The sequence below is a fragment of the Thalassophryne amazonica genome, chromosome 8 (genome assembly GCF_902500255.1).
Source record: "Thalassophryne amazonica chromosome 8, fThaAma1.1, whole genome shotgun sequence".
Lineage (NCBI taxonomy): Eukaryota > Metazoa > Chordata > Actinopteri > Batrachoidiformes > Batrachoididae > Thalassophryne > Thalassophryne amazonica.
The window spans coordinates 27,167,931-27,185,590 of record NC_047110.1 but is presented as its reverse complement, the minus strand read 5'-3'; the positions used below and the strand labels follow the sequence as shown (position 1 = coordinate 27,185,590).

Genomic DNA, 17,660 nt, shown 5'->3' with positions numbered 1-17,660 from the left:
GCTCCGCGGCTCTCTGGCTGTTCTTCTGCGGCTTTAAACACACAAAACTTTATGTTTGTCCATTTATTTCTGCAAAATTGCTCTTTTGCGCACGCGCGCTGCTGTTGTCCTTTCATGGACAGCCGCCTCTGTGCTCTTTCTAAGTGGCTTCCTTTCCATCCATGGCTTGCTGGCTTTATTTTTTCCCTGGCTGTAAACACAATCATTTTTACAATGTGAATCCACTTTTAACTTTGTGTTCGTCCGTTTATTTCTGCAAAAGCACTCTTTTGCGCATGGTGCCGTTCTGCATATAGAATGAGGTGGCCGTTTTATTATATACACCTGTGGATCATTTTCAATATATATACGAGGTAGGTCCAAAAAGTATCGGACCTTTTTATTTTCTGCAACAGTCATATGGATTTGAATCACGTGTGATTGCATCAGCCAAGCTTGAACCTTCTTGCGCATGCGTGAGTTTTTTTCACGCCGGTTGCGTTATTCACCTGTGAGCAGGCTTTGTGTGAGCAGTGGTCCACCCCTCTCATCGGATTTTTATTGCGAATAAATGTCTGAACGATTTGGAGCTTTGCTGCATCAAATTTTTCCAGAAACTGTGAGAGCCCTCCAGCTGGACACCATTCAGAAAATTTAGATGGCTTTCAGCGACGATTTTATGGGGATTACACAGATTAAGGAGTGCTCCAGCCGGTTTAAAGACCGCCCACAGCGTCTGAGAGCGCGGCGTGCGGCGCGCTCCGAGCGCCGATCGACAGGCTCAAACCCCGCTCAAACAACCAGATCATTTCCAACGTGAAGGCTTTGTTGATCCGGGACATCATCTAACTTTCACAAAAAAGGCAGAAGGCGTGGACATCAGCACTTTTTTGGCACATTCTACTGTTACAGGAGTTTTTTTCATGGAAAGAGAAGCGGAGGATTGCGCCACCATGCCGCTCATGGCGCGGAACAAAATCACCTCCGTGTTGGTCTCACAGGACGGCTTTCAGGTGGCTTTCAGACGGCTTCCGGTTGCTTTTCAGTCGTGGGAGTATCCGAGAAATTGTGCATGAGCTGGACATGCCCCAACATGTCCTGTAAGGCTTCATCACGGCGGTGCTTTGCGCAATGCGGCTCTGTCGCGACGCGCGGAGTTCCTGCGCACATCTGTCTCAATGTGCTGAAAAAGTGCTGATGTCCACGTCTTCCGCAATTTCTGTGCTAGTCAGACGACATACCGGATCAAGACAGCGTCCAGTTTAGAAATGAATGGCACATTCCACTGTTACAGGAGATTTTGTAATGAAAGACGTGCGGAGGAATTCATGCATCAGGACGGAGCCGCTCATGGCGCACAACAAACACCTCCATGTTGGAAGTCTCACAGGACATGTTGTGGCATGCCCAGCTGTTACACAATTTCTCGGATACTCACTCGACTGAAAAGCCACCGAAAGCTGTCTGAATCTTCCGAATGGTTTCCAACACGGAGGTGTTTGTTGTGCGCCATGAGCGGCTCCGTGTAATGGTCCTTAATCTGTGTGACGCCTATAGAATCTTCACCGAAAGCCATCTGAATTTTCCGAATGGTTTCCACCTGGCTGTCTCACACAGTTTCTGAAAAAATTTTCATGGAGCAAAGCGGCAGGTGCTCAGCCATTTCCCTGACAATGAAAATTCAACGAGGGGGCTGGACCAGTGCTCACTCAAAGCCTGCCCACAGGCAAATGACGCAACCGACAGGCGTGAAAAAACTCATGCATGTGCACGAAGGTTCAACTTTGGCTGATGCACGCGCACATGATTCAAATCCATATAGTTTTTGAAAAAAATATAAGGGTCCGTTACTTTTCGGACAGACCTCGTATATATTTCATTATTTCTTCTGCAGCTTACAAGTTATCATGATACAACTTTTAACTTTGTGTTATGTCTTCAAAATCGGTCTTTTGCGCGCTCTCCACCTGTGTTGCCGCACAGCTCCTGCTCTTAGCTGCTCCACTGGAGTTATTATCTTCCATGGCTTTAAACACACATCCACTTTGACGCAGTCACCCAAATTTTAACTTTGTGTTCATCCAATATTGACTGAAATATCACTCTTTTGTGAGAAATGCCTCTAAGCCGTCGCAGTAACTCGACCACAAACTGCGCCATGTTGCTAAATTTTGAACATCTTGAAATTAGCGCCACGCTCAGAGAGGAGCCTCGTTAACTGAAGATAATGCCTCTAAGAGCCACTCTGAGCCACTATACTACCACGATAGCTCACGATACAAAAAAAACAGGGTGCACAGCTCCTTCTTCATCCTTCATTATTCGGTGGGACCGCGGCTTAACACTACCTGTAACCTTAGTGACATGAAATTTAGGGTTGGGCTTAGGCCAGTCAGGGCCCTGGTTGCAGAGCCTTCAGGAGTAGTATTGTTTTGGGAGAAATGGACAGCACTCTTTGGCTAAACATGTGGCATCACCCCCCTTTTGGCTATGACAAAGTCCAAAGCCAGTCTGTTTTAGTAAGTCATCAATGTAGCTTCTAGTTGTTCATGTCCCTCAGAAATACATATGTCATAAATTTCAAAGGGGTGAGCTGTTTCCATCTGGTCATCAAGGCTTACGGGCTTGAATCCTGTGAGTGGCATTTATTTTTTACTAGCTGGGGTACCCAGCACTGCCCGGGTTAACCTGTTTTAGACATAAGCCAAATGCCAATCATTTTAATCAAAGCAATTACCCAACATTTGTTTTTGTAATGCTGATGTCTCATAAATATAATAGTTAATGGGCTAAAGTTTGTCCAGCAGAACTATAAGAGATGGACTCCCCAAACTAAGTGGAAATACTTCGTTAAAAGACAAACACATTTGAAGTCCTTCATGCAGACTTTTTTTGCAATCAAATTTATAACAAAATCACACACTAAAGGTAGGTAGCAGTAAATGTAAATACCAATTAATCAAAACTGAGGTATATTTCACTGTTTTTACATTGTAATTTTACAAACATAAAATGAATGTATTCAGGCAGGAAGGCAAACTGGGTTGTACAGGACAGTCAGGTGCTTAACAGTTGAGAACATAAAGTAACTGAAGGAAGGATTAAATAAACAGAGATGGCCAACACATATACAGGGCTGGAAATTTGGATCTGCCTGGTCATACCCACAGCCTCAGCCTAAGCATGTTATTGTTTTGCTGAGTGTGCTGTGGCTGTGCTATACTAGCTAAACTTGTTTTTATATGGGAGTCTTCTACTGCTTTCTGTACTACTTGTATCACTGTCCCCAGAAGCAACAAACTGGAAACAGCAAGAAATGGTCTCCGTTATCAAGAATATTTGGTGAGTAGTTTATTTCATCAACTTTTTTCAACTTGATTATGTTATGTAGGTTTATTATTATTATTATTATTATTATTATTATTATTATTATTATTATTATTATTATTATTATCAACTTTGGAAGTGGGTGCTGTGATTGCATCCTACATTTTTGGCTTAGGTCCATGCATGGCTAACCCTACTCCTTACATAACTAAACTGTGGACACGGACAGGGAGGAAAAATACCTGTATGACAAAAAGTACTCTCCATGATAAACCAATAAGTGGTTCATGCATTAAACATGAATTGCAGTTTGGAAGTGCCATCCCCAAGAGTTTCGGCTGTGAAAAGAACTCATTCATATTTTAATCACACTTGAAGTTAAATTAATCATTCCGTGGTTTAAGGGTGAATTTGATGAATATTCAGTTGCCAAGTGAAACATCTCTTGATCCCGGCTGCTTGCAGTGTTTTAATCATATTCCTAAATATTGCTCCTGGTGCTATGGATGTATATTCCACAAGGAGAAGCATCAAACCACTCTAGTTATCTAGTTAACCACTCTAGTTTTATTTGTGAAACCAATGGGCTGTTTCATGATCTAAAAACAACTTAAAAGTAAAAAATGACACAACTACATTTTTGATAACACTGACATATAGAGCCAAAATAGAAGCACTTTAAAGGACCCCAGAGCCTTTTGGCAAAAATTTGACCTCTGAGCCACACGAGTGCTTAAATATTCAGACAAATCTATTCGGTGATATTCAGACAAATCTAGTCCAGGTGGCTACCTGTATTTTATATTTCTTGTACTAGCTGGCACCTTGAAATGATCTTGGAGCATAGATCACATACTGAGTGAAACTTGCCACTTCATTCTCTAACAGCCAAGTGTACTCAAAATCAGAATCAGAGTCAGAATCAAATTTATTGCCAAGTACGTTCGCACATACAAGGAATTTGATCTGGTGTTACTGGTGCATAAACAATCAGAAAAGAAATGAAAAAACACTTCTGTAAGAAGTAAAAGAGTCAAATAGGCAAAAAATACTGTATATTCACTGTTAAATATAATGCAGTGGAATGGGACTGTGCAAAAACAGGTGATTGCAGTACAGATGTACAGTACCGTACAGTGCAGGGATGACCAATCTGTATTTTATTGTAGTGGTGGAGGGAAGCAGGACAAGTGGGGGGCCTCTGGCATTGTTTATGTGTCTAGCTCCCCTGTCACCATCCCCTCCTGCCAGAGGGGAGGGTGACAAAAGTTTGTAAGCTGGTTGGAAGTGATCAGCCACAATCTTCCTTGCTCGCGTTAGGGCCCTGGAGACATACAGGTCTGTAGGGATAGCAGACTGCAGTCGATCACCTTCTCGGCTGCATGGATGATATGCTGTAGTCTGCTTCTGTCGTTAACAGTCGCAGCAGCATACCAGATGTGATGGAAGAGGAGAAGATGGCCTCAATGATGGCAGTGTAGAAGGTGGTTCAAATATGGCTCCCAACCATAACATACCATACCAGTTTTATTTATAAAGTACCTTAAAACAGCCAGCACTGACACAGGAGCAGGTGGTCAGCTGACCTGAGAGACTGACTAGGAGCATAAGGATGAAGAAGCCCAGAGAGGTACAATGGAGCTAGACCATGGAGGGACTTAAAAACGAACATAAGAATTTTAAAATGGACCCTAAAATGAACCAGCAACCAGTGAAGTGCAGCTAGGACAGGAGTCATATGCTTCCTCCTCCAAGCCCCTGTCAAAAACTACACCGCATCATTTTGGACCAACTGCAGATGGGAGAGAAGTTCCTGATTTACTCCCACATAGAGCGAATTGCAGTAATCCAGATGAGATGATACAAAAACATGAATGACCAACTTGAAATGTTGCCCGGAAAGAAAAGGTTTCAGTGTTGCCAAGTGCAGCAATGGAGAAAAAACAGATTTCACCACTGCTGTAATTTGACTTTCCAATTTAAGATCACCATCCACCTTAAAATGAAGATTAAGAATAACCAGTTTAAAATATGGTTCCAGGGGTTCCGAATTGACAGAGGAGGACTCACAAAGACTACTAGGTCCAAAAACTGCCACCTCTGTAATTTTTTTCATTAAAACTTAGAAAATTAAGGGCAAGCCAGGCTTTAATATCTTCTAAACACGCCACCAGCCATTTCAATGACTGACCATCCCTCTGAGTCACAGGCAAAAAAATCTGGTAATCATATGCATAGCAGTGGAATAAGATCCCACATCTTCTAAAAATAGTCCCCAGAGGCAATAAATATAGAGAGAACAGCAGGGGCCCCAAAATAGAGCCCTGTGGGACACCACATGTCAAAGGGACTACAAAAAATTCAAAGCCACCGACGTTCACAGAAAACAACCTGTCTGTCAGATAAGACCGAAACCACTCAAGCACAGCACCACCAATACCCACCAAGTGCTGTATTCAAGATAGTAAAATACTGTGGTCAACAGTATTGAAAGCAGCCGCTAAAATGAGCAAAACCAAGACAACAGAGTTCCCAGCATCAGATGCTACAAAAATGTCATTAAAAACATTAAGTAATGCAGACTCTGTGCTATGAAATGGCTTAAAACCTGATTGAAACAATTCCAAAATCCCATTTTCATTCAAAAAATTGCTTAATTGATAATAAACATTTTTTTTCTAAAACCTTTGACAGAAAAGGCAGCTTAGAAATGGGCCGATAATTAGCCAAAACCATGTGAGCAAGACATTTTTTTTCAGCAAAGGCTTGACCACCACATGTTTAAATTTTGCCGGAACCACCCCAAGAAAACAAACTAGGATTTAAAATGGCCAGCACCAGCTGTCTGATACACAACAAGATTTCTTAAAAAAAAAAACACAGGGAGACAGGATGATAAAAAGAATAAGATCTGATGTGCCCTACTACATCCTCTACAAATGAAAAGGTCACAGATTCAAACTGAATAAAAGTGACAGGACAAGAAACCAAGGCAGAAGCAGGAACTAAGATAGAAGCTCTAATATTATGAACTTTCTCTGTAAAAAAGCAGGAAAAATTGTTGCACGTATCTGGGGAGGCATCCAAACATATATTCTGTGCAGTGTCTAATATAGAATCAATGATCTTAAACAACACACATGGGTTGTGACCATGAGAGGAAATAATATTTGCAACAGTTTTTAAGGTTTGAAAAGACTCCTACAGTCTCTCCTTTTTCCACTTCCGCTCGGTTCAGTGACACTTGCTCCTGGCCTCACGAGTTCTATCATTTAACCACGGCACAGAATTAGCGGTGGATCACTGAGTCTTAAATGGAGCTACCGACTCCAAAATGGTTTGACAAGACAAATACAACCAGGAAACATGCTCTTCTATATCACCAACAGAAACTTCAAAAGAAGTGCATAACTGCTGAAAGGCCGCAGAAAAGTGAGCAGCAGTGGAGGATTTCATAACTGGACAATGCTGAACGCGGGCATAGGGCTGCACTGCAGCCTGTACCAAATCTATAGAAAATAAAACAATAAAGTGATCCGAAATCACAAATTTCCAGATCACTTACCGACAGACCACAGGAAAGGACCAGATCCAGCATGTGGCCACAATCATCAAATCAAAATCAAATCAATTTTATTTATATAGCGCCAAAACAACAGTTGCCCCAAGGCGCTTTATATTGTAAGGCAAAAGCCATACAATAATTACAGAAAAACCCCAACGGTCAAAACGACCCCCTATGAGCAAGCACTTGGCGACAGTGGGAAGGAAAAACTCCCTTTTAACAGGAAGAAACCTCCAGCAGAACCAGGCTCAGGGAGGGGCAGTCTTCTGCTGGGACTGGTTGGGGCTGAGGGGAGAGAATCAGGAAAAAGACATGCTGTGGAAGAGAGCAGAGATCAATCACTAATGATTAAATGCAGAGTGGTGCATACAGAGTAAAAAGAGAAAGAAACACTCAGTGCATCATGGGAAACCCCCCAGCAGTCTAAGTCTATAGCAGCATAACTAAGGGATGGTTCAGGTCACCTGATCCAGCCCTAACTATACGCTTTAGCAAAAAGGAAAGTTTTAAGCCTAATCTTAAAAGTAGAGAGAGTGTCTGTCTCCCTGATCTGAATTGGGAGCTGGTTCCACAGGAGAGGAGCCTGAAAGCTGAAGGCTCTGCCTCCCATTCTACTCTTAAAAACCCTAGGAACTACAAGTAAGCCTGCAGTCTGAGAGCAAAGCGGTCTATTGGGGTGATATGGTACTAAGAGGTCCCTGAGATAAGATGGGACCTGATTATTCAAAACCTTATAAGTAAGAAGAAGAATTTTAAATTCTATTCTAGAATTAACAGGAAGCCAATGAAGAGAGGCCAATATGGGTGAAATATGCTCTCTCCTTCTAGTCGCTGTCAGTACTGTAGCTGCAGCATTTTGAATTAACTGAAGGCTTTTCAGGGAACTTTTAGGGCAACCTGATAATATTGAATTACAATAGTCCATCCTAGAGGAAATAAATGCATGAATTAGTTTTTCAGCATCACTCTGAGACAAGACCTTTCTAATTTTAGAGATATTGCGCAAATGCAAAAAAGCAGTCCTACATATTTGCTTAATATGCACATTGAAGGACATATCCTGATCAAAAATGACTCCAAGATTTCTCACAGTATTACTGGAGGTCAGGGTAATGCCATCCAGAATAAGGATCTGGTTAGACACCATGTTTCTAAGATTTGTGGGGCCAAGTACAATAACTTCAGTTTTATCTGAATTTAAAAGCAGGAAATTAGAGGTCATCCATGTCTTTATGTCTGTAAGACATTCCTGCAGTTTAACTAATTGGTATGTGTCCTCTGGCTTCATGGATAGATAAAGCTGGGTATCATCTGCGTAACAATTAAAATTTAAGCAATGCTTTCTAATAATACTGCCTAAAGGAAACATGTATAAAGTGAATAAAATTGGTCCTAGCACAGAACCTTGTGGAACTCCATAATTAACCTTAGTCTGTGAAGAAGACTCCCCATTTACATGAACAAATTGTAATCTATTAGATAAATATGATTCAAAACACCGTAGCGCAGTGCCTTTAATACCCATGGCATGCTCTAATCTCTGTAATAAAATTTTATGGTCAACAGTATCAAAAGCAGCACTGAGGTCAAACAGGACAAGCACAGAGATGAGTCCACTGTCTGAGGCCATAAGAAGATCATTTGTAACCTTCACTAATGCTGTTTCTGTACTATGATGAATTCTGAAACCTGACTGAAACTCTTCAAATAGACCATTCCTCTGCAGATGATCAGTTAGCTGTTTTACAACTACCCTTTCAAGAATTTTTGAGAGAAAAGGAAGGTTGGAGATTGGCCTATAATTAGTTAAGATAGCTGGGTCAAGTGATGGCTTTTTAAGTAATGGTTTAATTACTGCCACCTTAAAAGCCTGTGGTACATAGCCAACTAAAAAAGATAGATTGATAATATTTAAGATCTAAGCATTAATTAATGGTAGGGCTGCCTTGAGCAGCCTGGTAGGAATGGGGTCTAATAGACATGTTGATGGTTTGGAGGAAGTAACTAATGAAAATAACTCAGAACAATCGGAGAGAAAGAGTCTAACCAAGTACAAGCATTACTGAAAGCAGCCAAAGATAACAATATGTCTTTGGGATGGTTATGAGTAATTTTTGCTCTAATAGTTAAAATTTTATTAGCAAAGAAAGTCATGAAGTCATTACTAGTTAAAGTTAAAGGAACACTCGGCTCAATAGAGCTCTGACTCTTTGTCAGCCTGGCTACAGTGCTGAAAAGAAACCTGGGGTTGTTCTTATTTTCTTCAATTAGTGATGAGTAGTAAGATATGCTAGCTTTATGGATGGCTTTTTTTATAGAGCAACAGACTCTTTTTCCAGGCTAAGTGAAGATCTTCTAAATTAGTGAGATGCCATTTCCTCTCCAACTTACAGGTTATCTGCTTTAAGCTGCGAGTTTGTGAGTTATACCTCGGAGTCAGGCACTTCTGATTTAAGGGTCTCTTTTTCAGAGGAGCTACAGCATCCAAAGTTGTGCTCAATGAGGATGTAAAACTATTGACGAGATACTCTATCTCACTTACAGAGTTTAGGTAGCTACTCTGCACTGTGTTGGTATATGGCATTGGAGAACATAACAAAGAAGGAATCATATCCTTAAACCTAGTTACAGCGCTTTCCGAAAGACTTCTACTGTAATGAAACTTATTCCCCACTGCTGGGTAGTCCATTAAAGTAAATGTAAATGTTATTAAGAAATGATCAGACAGAAGGGGGTTTTCAGGGAATACTGTTAAGTCTTCAATTTCCATACCATAAGTCAAAACAAGATCTAAGGTATGATTAAAGTGGTGAGTGGACTCATTTACATTTTGAGCAAAGCCAATAGAGTCTAATAGTAGATTAAATGCAGTGTTGAGGCTGTCATTCTCAGCATCTATGTGGATGTTAAAATCGCCCACTATAATTATCTTATCTGAGCTAAGCACTAAGTCAGACAAAAGATCTGAAAATTCACAGAGAAACTCACAGTAACGACCAGGTGGACGATAGATAACAACAAATAAAACTGTTTTTTGGGACTTCCAATTTGGATGGACAAGACTAAGAGTCAAGCTTTCAAATGAATTAAAGCTCTCTCTTGATTAATTAATAAGCTGGAGTGGAAGATTGCTGCTACTCCTCCCCCTCGGCCCGTGCTACGAGCATTCTGACAGTTAGTGTGACTCGGGGGTGTTGACTCATTTAAACTCACATATTCATCCTGCTGTAACCAGGTTTCTGTAAGGCAGAATAAGTCAATATGTTGATCAATTATTATACTCAACAAAAATATAAATGCAACACTTTTGGTTTTGCTACCATTTCGTATGAGATGAACTGAAAGATCTAAAACTTTTTCCACATACACAATATCACCATTTCCCTAAAATATTGTTCACAAACAAGTCTAAATCTGTGATAGTGAGCACTTCTCCTTTGCTGAGATAATCCATCCCACCTCACAGGTGTGCCATATCAAGATGCTGATTAGACACTATGATTAGTGCAGAGGTGTGCCTTAGACTGCCCACAATAAAAGGCCACTCTGAAAGGTGCAGTTTTATCACACAGCACAATGCCACAGATGTCGCAAGATTTGAGGGAGCGTGCAGTTGGCATGCTGACAGCAGGAATGTCAACCAGAGCTGTTGCTCGTGTATTGAATGTTCATTTCTCTACCATAAGCCGTCTCCAAAGGCATTTCAGAGAATTTGTCAGTACATCCAACCAGCCTCACAACCGCAGACCACGTGTAACCACACCAGCCCAGGACCTCCACATCCAGTATGTTCACCTCCAAGATCGTCTGAGACCAGCCACTCGGACAGCTGCTGAAACAATCGGTTTGCATAACCAAAGAATTTCTGCACAAACTGTCAGAAACCGTCTCAGGGAAGCTCATCTGCATGCTCGTTGTCCTCATCGGGGTCTCGACCTGACTCCAGTTCATCGTCGTAACTGACTTGAGTGGGAAAATGCTCACATTCGCTGGCATTTGGCACGTTGGAGAGGTGTTCTCTTCACAGATGAATCCCGGTTCACACTGTTCAGGGCAGATGGCAGACAGCGTGTGTGGCATCGTGTGGGTGAGCGGTTTTCTGATGTCAATGTTGTGGATCGAGTGGCCCATGGTGGAGGTGGGGTTATGGTATGGGCAGGCGTTTGTTATGGATGAAGAACACAGGTGCATTTTATTGATGGCATTTTGAATGCACAGAGATACCGTGACGAGATCCTGAGGCCCATTGTTGTGCCAACATCCAAGAACATCACCTCATGTTGCAGCAGGATAATGCACGGCCCCATCTTGCAAGGATCTGTACACAATTCTTGGAAGCTGAAAATGTCCCAGTTCTTGCATGGCCGGCATACTCACCGGACATGTCACCCATTGAGCATGTTTGGGATGCTCTGGACCGGCGTATACGACAGCGTGTACCAGTTCCTGCCAATATCCAGCAACTTCGCACAGCTATTGAAGAGGAGTGGACCAACATTCCACAGGCCACAATTGACAACCTGATCAACTCAATGCGAAGGAGATGTGTTGCACTGCATGAGGCAAATGGTGGTCACACCAGATACTGACTGGTATCCCCCCCAATAAAACAAAACTGCACCTTTCAGAGTGGCTTTTTATTGTGGACAGTCTAAGGCACACCTGTGCACTAATCATGGTGTCTAATCAGCATCTTGATATGGCACACCTGTGAGGTGGGATGGATTATCTCAGCAAAGGAGAAGTGCTCACTATCACAGATTTAGACTGGTTTGTGAACAATATTTGAGGGAAATGGTGATATTGTGTATGTGGAAAAAGTTTTAGATCTTTGAGTTCATCTCATACAAAATGGGTTCAAAACCAAAAGTGTTGTGTTTATATTTTTGTTGAGTGTAGTCCAGTATGATGAAGTGAAGCAACAATCTTGCAGTATCTGTATCTATATAGCTCCAGAAGAACAACAGAGAGATGTGAAGTGGTGCAGATTACCGTGTTGAAGCGTGGGCGGGCTCACAATAGCGGACAGTAGCACGGCGCTGCGTGTACTCGCGTGAAGGCTCCATGCTGTGCTGTACGCCGAAGAAAATTAAACAGGTTTAATTTCTTCCATCGTACGCGCGTAGCCCTCAACATACTCTATGTACTGAGAAAAAAACTCGTGAAGTGGGCGGAGAGCTGCTCATTACAGCGTAGATGATACGCTGTAATGAGCAGCTCTACGAATACGCCACTGTGAAAGCCCCTTAACCCCACACAGCCTGTTTGTCTACGGAGATTGGGGACTGCATGCTGCATTAACATATGTTTGGGCTAGTGAATGGCTCGTTAATGAACCATTGTGCCACAATGATGGGCTCTTGGTATAGAGGGTGGGTACCTTTCCCTGCGTAGATTTGCGCAGGCTCAGGCTCTAAAGCCCCTGTCACAGTGGTATATTCGTAGAGCTGCTCATTGCGGCGTTGTGTTTCATTTAAATACGCCCGAAATACACGCATACTCAGCCTTTAACAGTGTTTGTTCATACTTGCAGCTGCGTGTGTTCGCATTTTAATGTGTGCACACAGTCGCGTGTGCCATGCTGCACCAGTTTCAGTGTTATTTTTTGCCTCTGTGGAAGTGCGCTCTGTTCTCTACTGCATGGTGTGGTGCGGCTCAAAAACAGAGTAATTTAACATTATTATTATTAATTTTTTTTTGTCTTGGTGTATCACTTTCATTGTGTCCAGATGCTGCTGAGTCTGGCTGTCGTAAAGGCTGCCCTGAACGAAACGCCTCCCACCCCCCCACCCTCTCTTGCCTTCCACCCACTCTAAGTAGTCAACTTTCCTGGATTGGAACTGTTGCTCTCCAAATGTGTGCGAATCATTCCGGCTATTCGAAAGGCATTAATATGAGGTCTGTCCATAAAGTATCGTACCTTTTTATTTTTTTTTTTAACTATATGGATTTGATTCATATGTTTTCACGTCAGACAAGCTTGAACCCTTGTGCGCATGCGTGAGTTTTTCCACGCCTGTCGGTGACGTCATTCGCCTGTGAGCACGCCTTGTGGAAGGAGTGGTCCCGCCCCGTTGTCGGATTTTCATTGTCTGGAAATGGCGGAATGATTTGGGTTTTTTCCCATCAGAATTTTTTCAGAAGCTGTTAGAGACTGGAACCTGGAAACTATTCGAAAAATGTATCTGGCTTTCGGTGAAAATTTTACGGGCTTCACAGAGAATAAGGTCTGGTAGTACAGCTTTAAGGACCCCTTTAAGGACCCCTTTAAGGACGCTCAGTGCGCTACGCTCAGCGCGCTGCGCTCCGAGCTGCAACGACACGGCACAAGCCACCGGACCATTTCTAAACGGATGGCTCTGTGGATATGAGACTGTCGTGTGCTCTTTCTCTGGTTATCACAAGAGCTGGACATCAGCCATTTTCCGGCAGATTTCACTTTTAACAAGAGATTTTGTCATGGAAAGCCACGCGGAGGCTTCGCACGTCACGACCGATTCGCTTTGGAAGCGAGACAAAGGAACACCTCCGTTTCGGCGTGCCAGTGGACAAGTTTGGACATGTCTATCTCGGCTTTCAATGCTTACCAGTCCAGTAAGTATCAGTGAAATTGTGGAGCGCTGTTTTCATGCATTCCTGGGAAGGTTAGGCATTGGCAATCCCTAACCTTCCCATTTTCCATCTCTCCCTGCTCTGTCACAAGCTGATTAGTTCAGTCAGGTGCGCAAGTACTAAGATACACCTGAATAAGCAAAATCAGCTTGTGGCAGAGCAGGGAGAGATGGAAAAATGGGAAGGTTAGGTGGTACTTGAGGACCAGTTTGAGAACAGTTGTGCAAGAGAATCTGGCATGGGACTGTGGAGGTTAGTGCTTTTAACATTTAGAGGAAAAAACAAAACCCTTGTGAATTCAGAAGCCTGTGAACAGGAAGTAAAGCCACTAAAGATACACAGAGAGCAGATGTCAAAGCACAGAAAATGACTAAGGGAGAACAAATACAAAAAGGGAACATGAGGAGAATTTTACACTGAAAGACAACATTAGAGAGCAATGTGACTAAACAACACAGCAGAAACCACAGAGTAATGAACAAAGAACAGAAAGTTCCTTTTTTAAACTCTGGTTACTACAGCAGATCTATGATGGATGTACAACCCCTGGCAAAAATTATGGAATCACCGGCCTCGGAGGATGTTCATTCAGTTGTTTAATTTTGTAGAAAAAAAGCAGATCACAGACATGACACAAAACTAAAGTCATTTCAAATGGCAACTTTCTGGCTTTAAGAAACACTATACGAAATCAGGAAAAAAAATTGTGGCAGTCAGTAACGGTTACTTTTTTAGACCAAGCAGAGGGGAAAATATATGGAATCACTCAATTCTGAGGAAAAAATGATGGAATCATGAAAAACAAAAGAACGCTCCAACACATCACTAGTATTTTGGTGCACCACCTCTGGCTTTTATAACAGCTTGCAGTCGCTGAGGCATGGACTTAATGAGTGACAAACAGTACTCTTCATCAATCTGGCTCCAACTTTCTCTGATTGCTGTTGCCAGATCAGCTTTGCAGATTGGAGCCTTGTCATGGACCATTTTCTTCAACTTCCACCAAAGATTTTGAATTGGATTAAGATCCGGACTATTTGCAGGCCATGACATTGACCATATGTGTCTTCACATGTGTTTTCACAGTTTTTGCTCTATGGGAAGATGCATTATCATCTTGAGAAATGATTTCATCATCCCCAAACAGCCTTTCAATTGATGGGATAAGAAAAGTGTCCAAAATATCAACGTAAACTTGTGCATTTATTGATGATGTAATGACAGCCATCTCCCCAGTGCCTTTACCTGACATGCAGCCCCATATCATCAATGACTGTGGAAATTTACATGTTCTCTTCAGGCAGTCATCTTTATAAATCTCATTGGAATGGCACCAAATAAAAGTTCCAGCATCATCACCTTGCTCAATGCAGATTCGAGATTCATCACTGAATATGACTTTCATCCAGTCATCCACAGTCCACGATTGCTTTTCCTTAGCCCATAACCTTAACCTTAACCTTGTTTTTTCTGTTTAGGTGTTAATGATGGCTTTCGTTTAGCTTTTCTGTATGTAAATCCCATTTACTTTACGCAGTTCCTTACAGTTCGGTCACAGACGTTGACTCTAGTTTCCTCCCATTCGTTCCTCATTTGTTTTGTTGTGCATTTTCGATTTTTGAAACATATTGCTTTAAGTTTTCTGTCTTGACGCTTTGATGTCTTCCTTGGTCTACCAGTATGTTTGCCTTTAACAACCTTCCCATGTTGTTTGTATTTGGTCCAGAGTTTAGACACAGCTGACTGTGAACAACCAACATCTTTTGCAACATTGCCTGATGATTTACCCTCTTTTAAGAGTTTGATAATCCTCTCCTTTGTTTCAATTGACATGTCTCGTGTTGGAGCCATGATTCATTGTCAGTCCACTTGGTGCAACAGCTCTCCAAGGTGTGATCACTCCTTTTTAGATGCAGATTAACAAGCAGATCTGATTTGATGCAGGTGTTAGTTTTGGGGAAGAAAATTTACAGGGTGATTTTTTTTCTTGATTTCTTATAGTGTTTCTTAAAGCCAGAAAGTTGCCATCTGAAATGACTTTAGTTTTGTGTCATGTCTGTGATCTGCTTTTTTTCTACAAAATTAAACAACTGAATGAACATCCTCCGAGGCCAGTGATTCCATAATTATTGCCAGGGGTTGTACATGTTGACTTGGCTCAAGTTTTATGCCGGAAGCCCCTCCTGACTCAATTCCATATTACATGGAGAATGAGAACCAGGAACCTTGTGCTTTGAAAAAAGTGCATGAAACACTTGTCCACCATGTTGTTCTGCAGGTGAGCAAATAATAATTATTCACATTGATGACATTTTAAGGTACACAAGGAAAACGTAATTAAGAAATATAAATGTAGCAGCCAGAGGGAGTTTCTCTAAGGCCTGGTTCACGCGGCAGGATAACTAGGCCAATATTGGACCCGATCTTCCCCTTCTGACAATCTTAAGGACACCTCGACAATAGTGATGATACTAAAGCTAATCTTATCAGATATTCTTGCCGTGTGTGGTGTGTTAAGAGTGGTCTGATCTGCTCGGAAGGATGTCAGGTGCTCCGATTGAAAATTGGGGATATTCAATATGTTGGATTGTCTTGGCCCGATATCGCAGCATGTGGTGTCCTCCGACCACAAACGAACATGCAGCTTGCTGAATGTGACGTGTAGCCAATCAGAAAGCAAGGTGACGGATGTACGGAGCTGAAAATTAAATCAAAACAGCTGTTGTGACATACCAGAAAGTCCGGTGGTCCCGCTGTCTCCAGTCCTTTAAAGAATGCCTTTTCTTTTTGTATTGTTTTTTTTTCCCTTCTGTTTTAAATAGTCCACAAAGTATCCATTTGTGGATATCCATTGGGAATGTTCGTGTGTGAAATCTGTTTGTGTGTGGTGTTGTTGTCCTTACCATGTGGCTGAACAACACACACTGTATGACCAAACCTGTTAGATCTAGATTTTTTTTATTTTATCTTCACGTGTGTTGTCTCTCAAGTTTTTGAAACCGAAAGATAATTTTAAAATCCTGTCATGTGAACCAGGCCTTAGACTGCAAGGGAGCACAGCATCCCCTAGTAAATCCCTTCGGCTGCTCCCTTGTTTTGTACTCTGGGTCGCCACAGCAAATCCAAGGTGGATCTGCATGTTGAATTGGCACAGGTTTTATGCCGGATGCCCTTCCTGACGCAACTCCACATTACATGGAGAAATGTGGTGGGGTGGGATTCGAACCGGGAACCTTCCGCACTGACACCAAGTGCATTAACCAGTTGGCCACCACCCCTACTGGAAGCACAGCATCCCCTAAATCCCCTAAAATGTCAAAAAAAATAAATGGTCAAATTTGTACAGTTTATCATTTCATTGACTACAAATGCTTTAGAACACGTTCATCTTGAAGACGAGTTTGTTCAGAATTAGCTACTTATCGCAAATCAACTGACTCTATTTTGTTAACTTCTCATAAATCTTTTCTCTCATATGGTCTGTGGTCAATGCATTTTCCTTTAGAAGCCGAGCGTCTGTTTACTTCAATGGGACTGCCTGGAAATGTTTTTTTGTGACGGTCATTGGATAGACCCATGATTTTGTTCCGCCCCTGGAAGCCCCCAGACACTCCAGACGCTGAGCGTCTCTGGGGGTGAATGGAGCTGTTGGCAGGCCTGGACTCTGGAGTTCTGCACATTGATTGGATGAAGGCTGAATCCAGTTTTGAATGACAGCTATAGGAATGAGAATTAGTTTGCACGTTTGCATATTTCTGCATTTTAAAATTTATGCCAAAGTGTTGTGCATGCACTAAAAGTCTGTTTTAAATGGCACAGAGAAGCACACAGGATTAGACAATGCTATGTGAGAAGATCTCGGTGAGTTACTCTCTGCTTCGTTCTTCATTAAGTGTTTAAAAGTCTTCGCACATTAATTAACGTCCCGGTTCGGAACATAACATTAAAGTATTCATAATTATATCTCTAGCCGGGCAAGTGTGGTAATAATTAGCAGTTGCTGATGGATTTATTCATGAAAATTAGTGGCCAAGAAAACGTAGCATTTAGAAACACTGAATCAATATGAAGTAATGGTTCAGTGGTTTGAAGCTTTGATAGAGTTACGTACATGTCAACCCCTTTGAGGGTCCACCTATACTCAACAAAAATATAAACGCAACACTTTTGGTTTTGC

General features: G+C 42.0%; 1 long non-coding RNA gene across 1 annotated transcript in view; it reads right to left on the bottom strand.

Annotated features, from left to right (window-relative positions):
- Positions 1–17,660, bottom strand: part of LOC117515052 — a 23,685-nt gene extending 6,025 nt beyond the window's left edge. The window contains exons 1-2 of the long non-coding RNA XR_004562017.1: positions 17,649–17,660; positions 14,771–14,777 (exon numbers count right to left, since the gene is read on the bottom strand). This is a non-coding gene — a long non-coding RNA (uncharacterized LOC117515052). The remainder of the gene's footprint in view (positions 1–14,770; positions 14,778–17,648) is intronic.